This window comes from Pezoporus flaviventris, unplaced genomic scaffold (assembly GCF_033815535.1).
Source record: "Pezoporus flaviventris isolate CSIRO_AGI_PZ_B2104156 unplaced genomic scaffold, CSIRO_AGI_Pfla_v1 ptg000025l, whole genome shotgun sequence".
Taxonomy (NCBI): Eukaryota; Metazoa; Chordata; class Aves; order Psittaciformes; family Psittacidae; genus Pezoporus; species Pezoporus flaviventris.
Genome location: NW_026892573.1, coordinates 2,891,634 through 2,905,118, shown reverse-complemented (window position 1 = coordinate 2,905,118; position 13,485 = coordinate 2,891,634). Strand labels below are relative to the sequence as shown.

At 35.3% G+C, this 13,485-nt stretch overlaps 1 long non-coding RNA gene across 1 annotated transcript; it reads left to right on the top strand.

Annotated features, from left to right (window-relative positions):
• The first annotated feature begins 7,015 nt into the window (after positions 1–7,015).
• Positions 7,016–13,398, top strand: LOC133271743 (uncharacterized). The gene is made up of 3 exons (XR_009744228.1): positions 7,016–7,202; positions 9,798–9,857; positions 13,302–13,398. It is a non-coding gene; the product is annotated as an uncharacterized LOC133271743 (long non-coding RNA).
• Positions 13,399–13,485: the final 87 nt, after the last annotated feature.

Here is a 13,485-nt window from a genome sequence, read left to right as displayed (position 1 = left end):
TCTATCATTTTATGAAGGATGACAATATGTAACAAGTAAAACCAGGAGATGGGGACTAAGTTCTTAAAAATAGAATGACATCTTTATTTCCAATAAAGCATTTCTCCCTTTCTGTTTAAATAGCTTACTACCCTTCAAGTTCAGAAATTAAGTGGTCGACAGATGAATCATACTGCTTGAAGGTACTAGAAATGCATAGACTTGAGATGTGAGGTTATTAAAATGCCTGCATGCTACTTATTTTTCTGAAAAGAGTGAAAAAAATCTGCTCAAATACATTGGTGGATTTAGGAAAGCCCAGATTAATTAATAAAGATTAATAATTTACTGTATGCTAACTACTGAAACCTATGTTTGAATTTTTGTATATTGCTTTTATTTCCTCAGTAAAACAGGAGTTCCACCAATGTTCACAAGTGGACTGTCTTGGAGGTACCAAAAGGTGATGGATATATACACAAGAGATGTCAGGTTATTAAAACCGTGGCAAAGGTATGAGCCTGAAGCCATGGTCACTGCTATTGCCTGGTGTGGCTTCATGGGCCTTTGGACACTGCTTCTCTCAGTTGTATCTCTGCTATTCCTCCAATTTGTACATCTTTTCAGGCAGTTGCCTTGGAACTTTTCATTTTCTCCTGCTCAACAATCTTTTCCCCCTTGTCTACACTTCTCTGATACTTCCCCCACCCCCCCACCCCCCACCCCCGTCTGCTTTTTAACCTTTCACACACCTTGATGTTGGAAAAAAAAACTGCTTAACTGTCATGTGAAAAGTTTCCAGTGATGCCTATGTAGAGCTCACAGATGCGACAAAGATACCAGAACCAGATGCAGCAGACATATGATGCTGTGGCTGAGGAAAGATCTTGGATCAAGTGAAATTGTAATCATATTTTACCTGTATGACTATGATAACATGTTTGAACAGCATGATGTTGTCATATAAGTATCAGTGGCATAGTTAAGATCTACAGGTGCCTCACCAAAGAACTACTCTCTCATGATGTCTTTTCTCTCCATTTACATAGAGGGAGTTAACTGCTTTTCTAGCTTAGAAACCTCAAGCGAATCCTTATCAATGACAGTCTTACTGCCTTTTAGCTTTTTAAGGAAAGTTTTAATGGAATTGTTCACATGTGTATATGTCTCTGTATGCACACATGTAAAGTAACGGAGATTGAAAGTACAGTCTCATACAAAAGAGTATGGGATAATCGTCAACAAGAAAATATGAGCAAGGTGAGGGTATTTGCATCTTACATGTTGATGAACCAGCAATCCTTGTAAAGCATCTTTTAACTCTATCTATATGTCCCCTTTTTTGCTCAGCCCAAATTGCCACTTGCCCAGTGCTGGGAGCTTGGTGATATTCAGGGATATCCTACCACTGTGCATGTGCAATATGCTTCCTCTTCATTCCTCCAGGGGCTGTTGCTAAAGTGGGTCTGGTGCTAGTTTGAAAAAGGGAGGAAATAAAACTCAGATTTTAGAGAGGGTTATAAATTTCTGAAGGGAATGGATCCTACTTGCCTTTAAGTGGCAGCCCCACGGACCCTTTTATCCTTTTTGTGTAATTACAGTTCATGTAAAGTAAGGGGAAACAGTTTATAGGGCATGAAGCCTGATGTAGAAAAATTTAGTCTTTTGCTAGCTACAGTGACAGATAAAATACACTTCCCAGATCTCTATGCATGTCTAGTATAAAGAAAACAAAATACTATTTAGCTGCTTCCCAGGCTGAAAAGCTGTCCAATCTGCTGTTAAAAAGCATAACCATATCTAAAACAATTAATATTTTTGTTTGCAGTGTGAAAAACTATTTGTTCTGGATGTTAAGTGGTTGTCAATAGTAACAAGCATTTTTGCAGTTCAGCCAGAAAACATGCATGTCCTCAAAAGTGATGGCTGAAGCAGCTATGGTACTACAGTCATGATGGTGACTGAAAAAAGGCCTTGTGCTTCTGGAAGGCAGACAAAAGAGTCAGAAAAAATCACAAAAGACCTAAGCTCAGAAGAAAAATACCTGAGTCAGGCAAGTCTATCCTCAGACTTTTCTGAACCTAGAATATACTTTTATTGATTCATTGGATCACTTAAGCTTTCAAAACTTCAGTTGTAAATGTATAAAAATAATAGTTTTGAAAATCTCAGGGGCTTCTAGAATTCTTCTCAGTTGAAGCAATAGTTCGCCACCTGACTACACAACAGTAGATATTTTAGTCTCCACAAAGTCCTCTGACCTCAGCTCAGATTCGGTATTGCACAGATTCGTGTTGTTAGGGATATTTGTAGTTTTCCAAGGAGCATCACAACCAAATCAAGGCTTTTCTTCTCCCTCCCTCCCTCCCTCCATCTTTACCTCTCTCCCTCCTGTTTCTTTTTTTTTTTTCTCCGCTTTATTTTACTTTGTTTTACCTTCTTTTTTTTCTCTTATATTTTCTCCTATTTTTTCTTTTTCTTTTATTTTTATATTACTTCTCCTTTCTCTTCTTGTCTTTTCCTTTTTCCTTTTTAACTTACTCTTTTTTCCTTCTTTCTCACTCCTACCAACACCCCTAGGAAAAAAGAATGCACTCAGGTGACTACAGTGCTGCCTAGGTTCATGTTTATTTTGTCAGCTAAATCAACTCACATCAAACCTCAGAAATACCCTTTAAAGCACTTATATTCACCTCTACAGCAGTGTAAGTACCATGTTTACATGATAACTCTGGAGCTCATATTGTGATCATAGATTATTCTGGTCTACTAATACCTAAAAAGCAGCCTATCTCGGAGCTGTTCAGCTGCCAGGGATCCTTCAACATGCAGCTGCTGTAGTGCGAATCTGAAAAAGCTTCTCTGTTCGCTCTGAGTTTACTAGTACCCATATGCTCCTAACTGGGAATATGTATTGTCCAAATTAATATCCCTGAATTCCTAGCAGTGCACCTCTATGCTACACCTAGTAGCACGTCTCTAGCTTGCTTTAAATACCTATAATTTCTTTCCCTTACAATTCACATGAAAAAAAAATTGTCTTGAAGTCCTCATAGCATTTGCCAACTGTAACTAAAGCAGTTAAATTTGAACAGAGACAAGTCTCGCTGACAAAAATGAACATTTCTCTTTTAATGTAGTTGATCTGTGACTGTTATTAGCTGAAGGCTTAGAGGCTTTTCAGTACATGAAGGAAGGCTTTGTGCCATAACACTCATGAGAGACTGATGACCAATGAGAAATACTTTTGCATTTCTCCCAGCTTACCCTCATGAAACACACACACACATACAATAAATGTGGGCATAAAACATTTTTAATAGCTTATGCTTCACTTGTTTGAGTTTTTTTTCTTTAATTTTTGTGTTTGCTTTTAGTTTTTTGTTTTTAATTTTTTGTTTTTGTTTTTTTTTTTCCACATGACATTTTTCATTTGAAAGACATAGTGGATTTTAGTTTTTGAAAACTTCTTGAAAATTTAGTGCAATATGGTATTTTGGTACCTCCATTTCCAACAGTTTTCTAATATTCTCAGACAGTCAGCAGGATGTCTGGCTGTCTGCAATATGAATAAGTGAACATTTCTTGTAAAGAATGGAATGCACTACGTTGCTGGAATTGTATTAAAAAAGTCTTTAGTGATATGGAAAAAGGCTCTGGGACCTTGGATGTCAGTTCTAGGAGAGATGAATTTATAGGTAGAGCAATCTCTCTTCTAAAACTGACATCCTAGGTCCCAGAGGCTTTCCCTGTAACACTGAGGATTTCTTTTTTTCATGCATTTCCAACAATATAATGTATGCGTGTGTAGTGTTTTGAAAAATTTTTCACTCAAAGCAATAATTATAAACTTGGGCTTAGAAACAGCCCACCCCCAATATTATTGAATAACAGCTGGGTTTAGCAGCAATTTGCTTAAGAAAGAACAAAGAAACTCTTTGCAATGAAGGGCAATGTAGATCAGAGCTCAAAATCTAATGGTCACATTTGCTTTTTATTAAAATTTTTTCTATGTGTTCAGAACAGGTAAATGAGTCAGTCTTGTAAACTAAGCTACAAAGTCCCCATACTCCTAAATTAGACCCCTTTTTCCCCCATTTCCTCACTATTTTTATGTATCTTTCCATTTCACTTATTAACATAGTTCTTATTACCTATGATTCTCAAAGAAATTGCCCATATCTGCACCTTTTTCCATAGAAAATATTGTGACTTCCTGAGTCCTCTTTCTTAAAATAACACTCAATATGAGTCTACAGGAGTTTGCTATTGATTTGAATGGAGACTTGGCTTGGTCTCAGTGATTTGCAATCTCAAATTATGCAATGCTGATTGTTTCACTTAAACAAAGAGGAAAGCCCACACAACAACTTTTTTTTAACTCCGAAGATGCTACGGAAGTCTAATAAACAGAGTCTTATAAAATTCTTATTGCAGAAGTACATCACTTAGGGAAGTTTATTATTAGACAATTAAATTCTGAACACATTTGGAGATGGAAAGGTAAAAGTTAATTTTATGAGGAAATTCTCAGAATTTGCAAATCAGTCCAGCCAAGGATCTCATTTCTTATAATATCCTTAACTATTAAAAAGCAACAATGTTGTAATGTCCTTCTTCAAGTGCATAATTCTGAAAGGTACATGCTTCAATATTATAGCACAATAAGAAAACAGGTGACTCCAGAGATTATTTAAAGAAGTAACCCTGAGTAAATTCTATATACTCAATTAAGTATTAAACAGTTTATATTATACAAAAGCATTTGAGCTCTATTAGTATAACAGAAAAAATAAACAGCAATACATAGGTATTCTGTATTTTTCAGCTTAATTAAAAAAAAAAAAAAAAAAGTGTTGGCACTGATACTGTCATACATAAACTGGTGCTTTTAAAGGTGGTTTAGTGGTGAAATAAGTAACATACAAAACCTTTTCCTCCCATTTGAAGGACATAAGTAGCTAGTAGAAAGCTGAGAACAATGATGTGGTAAGACAAGACCATCTTCCATAGTTTAGTCAGCCCATTTCTTTCTTTTGAGTTTTCCTGCCAAACTGGAATTTGTGTTTATCACATGTAACATATTGTATAGTCACATCAGCCAGTGTTTGCAATGAATACAGACGTTTTAAAACATCATATGTGGATGCATAGCAATGTTTTATTAAATATATTAATATATTCTATTCATTATCATAATTCTCTGTGCAAATTATAACGTAAATTAGTTAGATTGTTTTGAAATGAATTCAAAGCATAAGTTAAAGTCATCACAAAGCAGTGCTGCAAGTGATAATTTTTTTTAGGGAAGAAACTAAAAGTTGTTCCAGGTTAGCAGTTAGGTTTCTTATTCTGAAAGCTCTTTGATACTGTTTTTATTGTTATTTTACATTTCATTAACAATGAAAAATTAAATTATCAAAACATCCAGAATTTCTTAACAGGTAAGCTGTTTTTGTTGAAATTGTTCAAAGAATTCTATATGATTTCACAATAATTGGAATTTTACTTTCCCCCCACTCCAATGTGCATTTCTTTTTTGGAAAAAAAAAAAAAAGTATTATGTGAAAAAAAAAATGCCAGTAAAGACATTCTTTCTAGTAGTTGAAAGCCAATCACATCTGTCCCTAACAGAGTGGGAAGCAGCAGTTAAAACTCCTTTATATACATAATGTTGCTGGAGTATCAGTGTAGTCTAAGTTCAAATGCTAAAGTCATCCTTCACATAATGCTTTTGAAGTCACTTAAACCATAATCAGGTTTTAGCCATGTTGGTTATGGAGACAGTTGTGCTTTGATCTCGCAGCTTTTCATTACTTGGAAGTTCACAGTGTTTAGTGTGCCTGTTGTGTGGCACAAGATAGAAAGTACCACTCTCCCATCCATCACACTCAAAAGTTTTGTCTCTTATACTGGAGCAGCACCGTTAACTTCAATGAGACTGGTGTAACTGAGAAAAGAATTCAGACAAGGAAGCACCTCATTACTTATACTATGTATATACATATACTATGATAAGTTTTGTGTATTTATCTCTGTCTGCAAAACGCATTGCATAAAAATATACAGCCTGCCAAGCAGTGATATACCGTGTCAATTTAATGCAGTGCTTTGCACTTTGTGTTCCTTCCCCCAGTTCCTATTTAGGTGGCAATCACTAGACTTGGACTGAAGATAAGAAAGAGATTATACTGGCAGCGGTGCCCAATTTTCAGCAGACTCCATGTGCAATGTGAGTTGCCTGTGGGTCACTCATGAATAGACTGCTGATGAGAAAACTGAACTACCTTCTCCCTTAGCAAGTCATTTCCTTTTAATTCACTTTGATTCAGGGAATATATATTTTTCATTTAACTAGCTGTGAATAAAAATAAGCTCCTGTAAATCCAGTTACACAATGTGTATAGGAACAGGAGATTTGTAAGGCAGTACAGGAATACGTATAAAACACTACAAATGTACATGTTTTATGAAGTTTAAGATATCCCCTACTTTTGAAGTCTCTCCCTACACTTTTATTTTGATGTGTACAACAGTGGTAAAATGCATATACTTTTTCCTCTTATCACACAAAAGTACACATTTATTTTAGATGAATATAATTAAAATTATTTTCTTTTTGAAAGGCCTTGCATTATGTTGTAAAAGGTGTAATTTGGAAAGGTCACAATCCTATATTTGGCATCACTGAAATGTTAGTGGGTAAAGCTTATTTTTCATCCCCGAAGTTTTCTTTTGTTCCTTTCAATAATATTTGCATGTCCATTCTGGTAGAAAAATCTTGTCTCCTTCAGTAAAACTGACAGAGATAGGAAGCAGATAATTGCGATGTGCTTGTACCTAACAAAGAAGGAAAATAACAAAATGTAATCTTTTTGAACCAAACCTGAAATTATTTGTGAGGAATACTGTTGTCAAGAGGAGGGTGCAGGATAATTTCTGCATTCACTTTTGACACCATGGGTTTTACAGGGCAGAACACAGTGTTGCTTGTAAAAAGGAGACAGCTCTGCCTGGAGCTCACAGGGGTTTCAAGTGAGCTTAGTAGCTCTTGATGTGTGGTTTATAAATAGAAAATTTCTTTAAAAGTGTTTGCCAATGTCAGCACTGCTTTCTGTGGTGTTCTGTGGCACAGCCAAGTAAATATTCACAGCACCCATCTCAAGGTCCTAACTACCAGAAGCATGGAGTCTCTGGGGGAAGAAGGCATGTGGGAAGGCAGGGTAAGGATCGTATAGTTTCTGATTAATTATGAAGAAAAAAAAAAGGAAACTGTACATATTCACATTCTACTATAGAACACATATACCTAGAGAAGAAGGCACAAACTGTATAGCTCTGAGTCAAACACAGGATTTCTGCTCTCTACAGGTCCTCTTTATATATATACCATTCTGACAGATGGATTAGCTTCCTTCTGAGAGTGATACTTTTTTATGTCTTGTTATATGATACTTGATCACTCAGGCTGAAGTCTAGACTGATACCTGACAACTGAATTATTAGACATAGTTAAGAACTGAACCTTTAAAGATACAGGTTCTGAATTTTTTTCTGCAATTAACGTATTCATGCAGCAAGGAAATATAAAATCCAAAGTGTTCTTGGTTTCAGTTGTTCTGGAATAGCAATTAGATGATACCAACAAACAGCACTAAAAACATCATCATTTGAGATGGCTGTTCTGTAATAACCCCAAGTCAACTGTATGCTTAGTATCTGATGTGTGAATCTTCAGTAATGAGGTTGGTTTTGTATTGTTTCAGTACATAGAAATGTAATATTTTATTCATAGAAAATCTGCAATCTGGCAATTGCTCAGGACAGGAGGAACTATTGTTTTATAATCTTTATAGTGCTGCACAACATATGTTTGAAAACCAAGAAGGGAAAACATATGTCGAGGGAGTCTGTATTGCAAAAAGTCTTATGAAAGTGAAAAGATTGCAAGGAGACAGAATGAGAAAGTATATTAAAATAAAAGGAATTCCATGAATATTCAGTCAATAACTGTTGTCATCACTGATGTGCACTAAATGCTCCTGAGTACTAAGTAGTATTGGTTAGGTGAAACAAAGATAGACCATACATCTTTATAACCCCTGGGATACTTGGGCACAAAAAGAATACATTAAAACTTAAGAGGACATTGTCAAACATATAGGACGTTGGGATCCATGTTTGCCTTCAACTTGTGTTGCATAGAATGGGCATAATGTTGTTACAGATCTAAAAGTATAATCAAATAACATTTAATTTTTTCAAAGCAGGCTTTAATACTTGCTTTAAAACTCTTTAGCAGCTTCTGACAAGAAAGGGCACCATTTTACATCAAATGTACCTCTCATGTCAGAGAAACAGGTCAGAAATACATGGCAATGTCCACTGAATAGAGTGAAGATTAAATCGTAGCAGGCCTATCTGTGTCTTAGTCCTTCTGCTAAGATGTTGCATTTAAAGATAAGCACAATTTAATGGGATCTTTTATTTTCCTATTTCTAAAATATTAATATCTATTATACAGGGCTACATTTAGTCTCAGTAATATTGTTCGGTCTTGCAATGTGTCTGTAAAATCCTGTGTTACAGCTTTTATACTGAATAAATTCTATCTGGCCTAGATAATTAAGTTATTTTAAAAACATTGTTCTTCATACATAAAAATAGAATGTTAGCTATTTAATGAACCATGTGAAGATGTGAAATTTCTGCTTCTCTAACAATAATGCCTTGCAATTGCTTATCTTAAAGACAGGCTAAAAAAACCAATAAACATAAAAGATTAGTGCCTTTGACTGAAATATTCCTAAGTATAGATACTTCTAAATTTCTAAATTTAACAGAGAAAGAAAAAAAGAAAAAAGGCCACTTTAGGAGAGACAAAGTGTATACAAGGTATGACTGTGAAATGACAAGTCTTTTACAGACCTCTGAATATTGGGGAATACAAGAGGTAGAGTACACTCCAGTACCACAAGGTAAACACCAGTCTAGGAAGAGCACAAGATGCCTTTTGAAAGGTATCTACAGTAAACATTCAACGAATTTAAGTCTTAGGCTTAACACTTCCACTTTCACCTATACTTTTAACTGAAGGCGTTCCATCTTGTTTCAGCATACAAGAGTCTGGTGGGGGCAGTAAGTCCACATACATACATGTTTTAAATAATATTTTTACCTAAAGCAACACACAAGTACACTGTACAGTAAACATTTACCGTTAGATGTCTCATAATAAAATAAAGTAAAATAAGCTTCTAAGTATATATTTCAAATGAAAAAAATCTTTTTTTTCTCTCTGTAATAAACCACTGAAAATAGGGTATGACTCAGTATATATGCTAAAAAATTTCACAATGTAATTTTGTTTTTATGCAGTCGAGCTGCAAATTTAATCTGATGCTAACAGCCTTTGTAAAAACCTTAAATAGAATCTGTTTGTCCTATGCAACAATGGACTAAAAGTTTGCAATAAAACCCCTCTTATTATTTTTTTTAGAACAAAATAAATATTTAAATTGGTAGAATTTGTTGCGTAGACACAAGCACATGTATTAAATACTACTTGATCTGAAATAAACAAATAATATACAACATCTGTTCTCCATTATTTGCTGTAGCTTGAGCAAAATCTTTAATGTAGTATATCTAGAAATAAATAAAAACATGTGTTCTGTAACCCAAAGTTGTCAAACATAAAAAGCTATAAAGAAAATAAGAAAAAAAAGCAAATAAACCCAAACCACTATGACCTCAATAAGAATAAAAATAATACATCAATGGTATGTTCATTTTTAATAATTCTATATTTTCTATAGACATTGAAAAGCAGAGTTAACATGCTTAATTTATAATATCTGCCAGGATATCAATACTGGGTAAGACGTTGGTACTGAAGAGATGATGATTATAAATGTATGAAATTCAATACTAAATACAATACCAAAAATGATTAATCCTCAATTTTGCTGTTACCTGCTATGCTTTGTATAGCCTCTGGCTTTCTAAACCCCTTTGGCAGAGCTGTGTTTCTTTCTGCTCCAGTGCTGTTAAAAGAATGAACTGGGGAAAGTTTCCCTTTTTGTCCCTAAAGCTGTTTTCCTTTCACTTTCAAAGCAACAGACCAGAGCATAATTGCTGGTCTTAAAGTACTAGCAGGGTCTTTGCTGGAGTATCTTCTCTTGTATCCCAAAATTTGGCAGGAAAGGGAACTTCAGCACCAACTGTGCCAATGTATGAGGCAGCCGCCATCCAGCAAGAGCTCCAGCTTCCCTTGAGATCAGATAATCTGCCGCAGAGGCGGTAGCCAGGAAATACAGACCTCCAATCATACATTTTTGCTTCCAAAATTTTTAATAGTGCCACAGTATTTGCTAGTATCTGATTTCAATAGCGTGCAAGACTTGTTGCCTATAACTTATATGTACGTTTTTGCATTGTCAACTAAAGTGTACTAACTAATGGATAGATGTGTATGCATACATGTGCATTTGCCTTTATCTTTTGTTCTACTCAGTTGCTACAATAGTTGCAGACTCAATGGGTACAAACTATTGGAACATCTGAAGATATAATTTATTATTAACAATATTTCTATCTATATATAATATAGATAATATTTACCAGTAATTTCTGAAATACATTCTTGTCTGATTCACCTGACATCACATCACAGGACATCAGTAATACCTCTGGCCTGAACCCTTAGACTTGTATAGCTTTTGTACTAGTCAAATCATCAAAACAAACTTGAGCCAACTGAAGAATGCACCACTTAAAATGAGGTAGTCAGGTTCCCACACAGAGCATGTTGGGCATAGACTACCTGAATCAGGAATGAAATATGGATAAAAGCACTATTTACACACACAATTGCATATAAAAAGCCAAAGAGAGTAGCATATTACTGATTGCATGTCTTTCTCCCACATGAAGAATCCTTCAATGTTAATTCTGTCCCCATGTGAGCAGAAGCACAGTAATTTGTACAGTTACTCCATCTTGTAGATGAGTAGACAAAGAATGAAGTCACAGCAGTTAAACAGGTTTCTCACTTGTTTATGTTGTTGCTGCTTACTGCAGCACCAGCAATTATACAGTGCTGATTAATTCCAGCCACTGAAAGCAGCAAAGCTCTCTGTCTTCTCAGCTCTGACTGATTACTGAACACAGGAAAGCAATTCACCAGTGTGAATAGGGAGCTGGTTATTTAGAGCCCAGGCAAAGAAGTGTGGAGCACAAACAGACAAGGCTTAACATATCTTCACTCTGACTTCAGAATTTAAAGCACAAGTCAAAAGGAAGCTATCTCAGAACTTATTCCAAATGCTTGTTTTTTCATGCAGCTTTTCCATAATGCAAATTGTTTACTCAGACTTCCATGAATCCTCTAACTCTCCTGCAGAAATCTCAGAAGTATACTACCTCAGACAAAAAACAAAACCTGTAGGTCATATATCTTTTAAAAGAAATATGGAAATAAGTTGAAAACAGAGAGTTTCACGCATGCTGCACAAATGTATAGTACAAATGGTAGGGAGCTGACACTGAAAAATGTACAACTTGCTCTAGGTATTCGTGTTAGATATGACATGTCCCTGAAGCATCATTGCCCTGTGAATGTGAACTCTGGTCACCCAGAAAATCCTCAAATGACAAGTGGTTGTCCTGGAATTGGCTACCCTGATTAGTATCAAGCTGGTTACAGGTGAATAAGAAAAGATGCTATCAGTGAGCCTAGTGACAAAAAAATCACAAGTGATGAAGATCAACAAGTATAACTCAATATACTAAGCTATATCCTCAGAAGAACAAGATAAATTAGATGCATGATGCATCTGAAAAGAGCAAGGGGGTAAAAAAAAAAATTTAGCATGGAGTTAAAGCTGTTATAAGTCCTTGGTCTTATTAAGAAGGTGTGCTGTTCATCAGAGTAGAAGAGAACATGAGGAAGCATGTGATGATTTCTCCAGGGGAAACAGAAGCTCTTGATAGAATAGAGAAAAGACCAGAAAGTACCTAACGAATCTGTGCTTTGTGCCTCTGGGAAAGGTTTTCTCACCTTTGGGAAGAGAATAAAAAAAAAATCTAGATGGGTTCATTGTTTGGAGACATAGAATGAGCAAAAGGATAAACTCATTAATGAGCAAAAGAGTACATAAACACATTAGCCATTGTAGACAAAAGAAAACAAATATTTTGTTTAGATCCCAAAGAATTCATATACACACATACATAGACACACACACACAAAAACATACATAGGAAATGCAAGATTTCTACTACCTTCAGAGATAGAAAACATATCTATCCTACATAAGCATGCAGAATCATCCCTGAAGCTCCTGCCACAAAAACCTTGCCACCTAAATGTAATGAAGATATTTGTGCAGGTATTGCATGGGTGGGGGCAATTTATATGCATGCAGCAACATACTAATTCATGCAGAGCTGACTTGTTGAATGATGAGTAGTTTATATCCTTGAGAACCTGATCCTTTGTGGCAAAGAACCTGATCCTTACATGGCACTGCGTTACTAGAGAAAACTAATATAGATAAAAAACCCAAATCATCCACACCTCATCTAAACTTGAGGAAAAATATATGTGATTAGAGTAAACCTATTTTTCTGTAGGTGTTTATCTCTCATTATTGTATTTTATGAATATAAATTTGAATGCTAATCCCCAAAGCAGGAAATTCTCAAAGTAACATAAAAAAGATGCAAAGCAGAAGGTATAATATCTTGATAAATAGACATCATGAATAAAGTGAAATTAAAATGATAAAACCTAGTCAAAGGGTCTTCAGGTGATATATACCAGCTGAAGGTCTTGTCCATATAATTGAAGTATTCACAGTTAAACATAAGTGTATTTTTCTCAAGTGGTATTCAAGATATGTTTCCTCAAAATCTCTCAACTGCAACTTGTCACCTCCAATCACAATTCCACAGACATTTGCACCTGAGGATGGCCTTTGCAAAGATATATATTCATACCTGGCAAGCAACCCCAACTCCTTTCAGAAAGATTGTTAGCTTCTGTTTAAATGTTAAGAGAAGCCTACAAAACCAAACTGTTGCCAAATCCGAACTATCTGTGTGAATGTCACCGTGATGCATGCTATATATATACTGTTTGTGTATTTTTTTATGCATGTCAAATTCTGTCAGATTCACCTTAAAGGAGTGCTGTATTTCAGAAGCAGCTACCTGTGACCTACAGTAAAATAATATTTATGCTCTGTATGGGTCAGTAGTTACCAGAGTTTGCCACCACCAGAATGAATAAAGGCATTTTGCACATCTATGTTTCCCAGGTTTTAAAACATCCCAGTGTCTGCTATCATAAAATGACCATTTTGTTTCCTCATGGTGGAAAGCTGCTTAATAGTAGAGCAAAATAGAAATCACATGATATATTTTCTTTGAACCTTGCCAGACTTACAAAACTGCCTATTTTTTTTACCCTTCCAGCAATTAGTTTTGAATTAAACAAACACA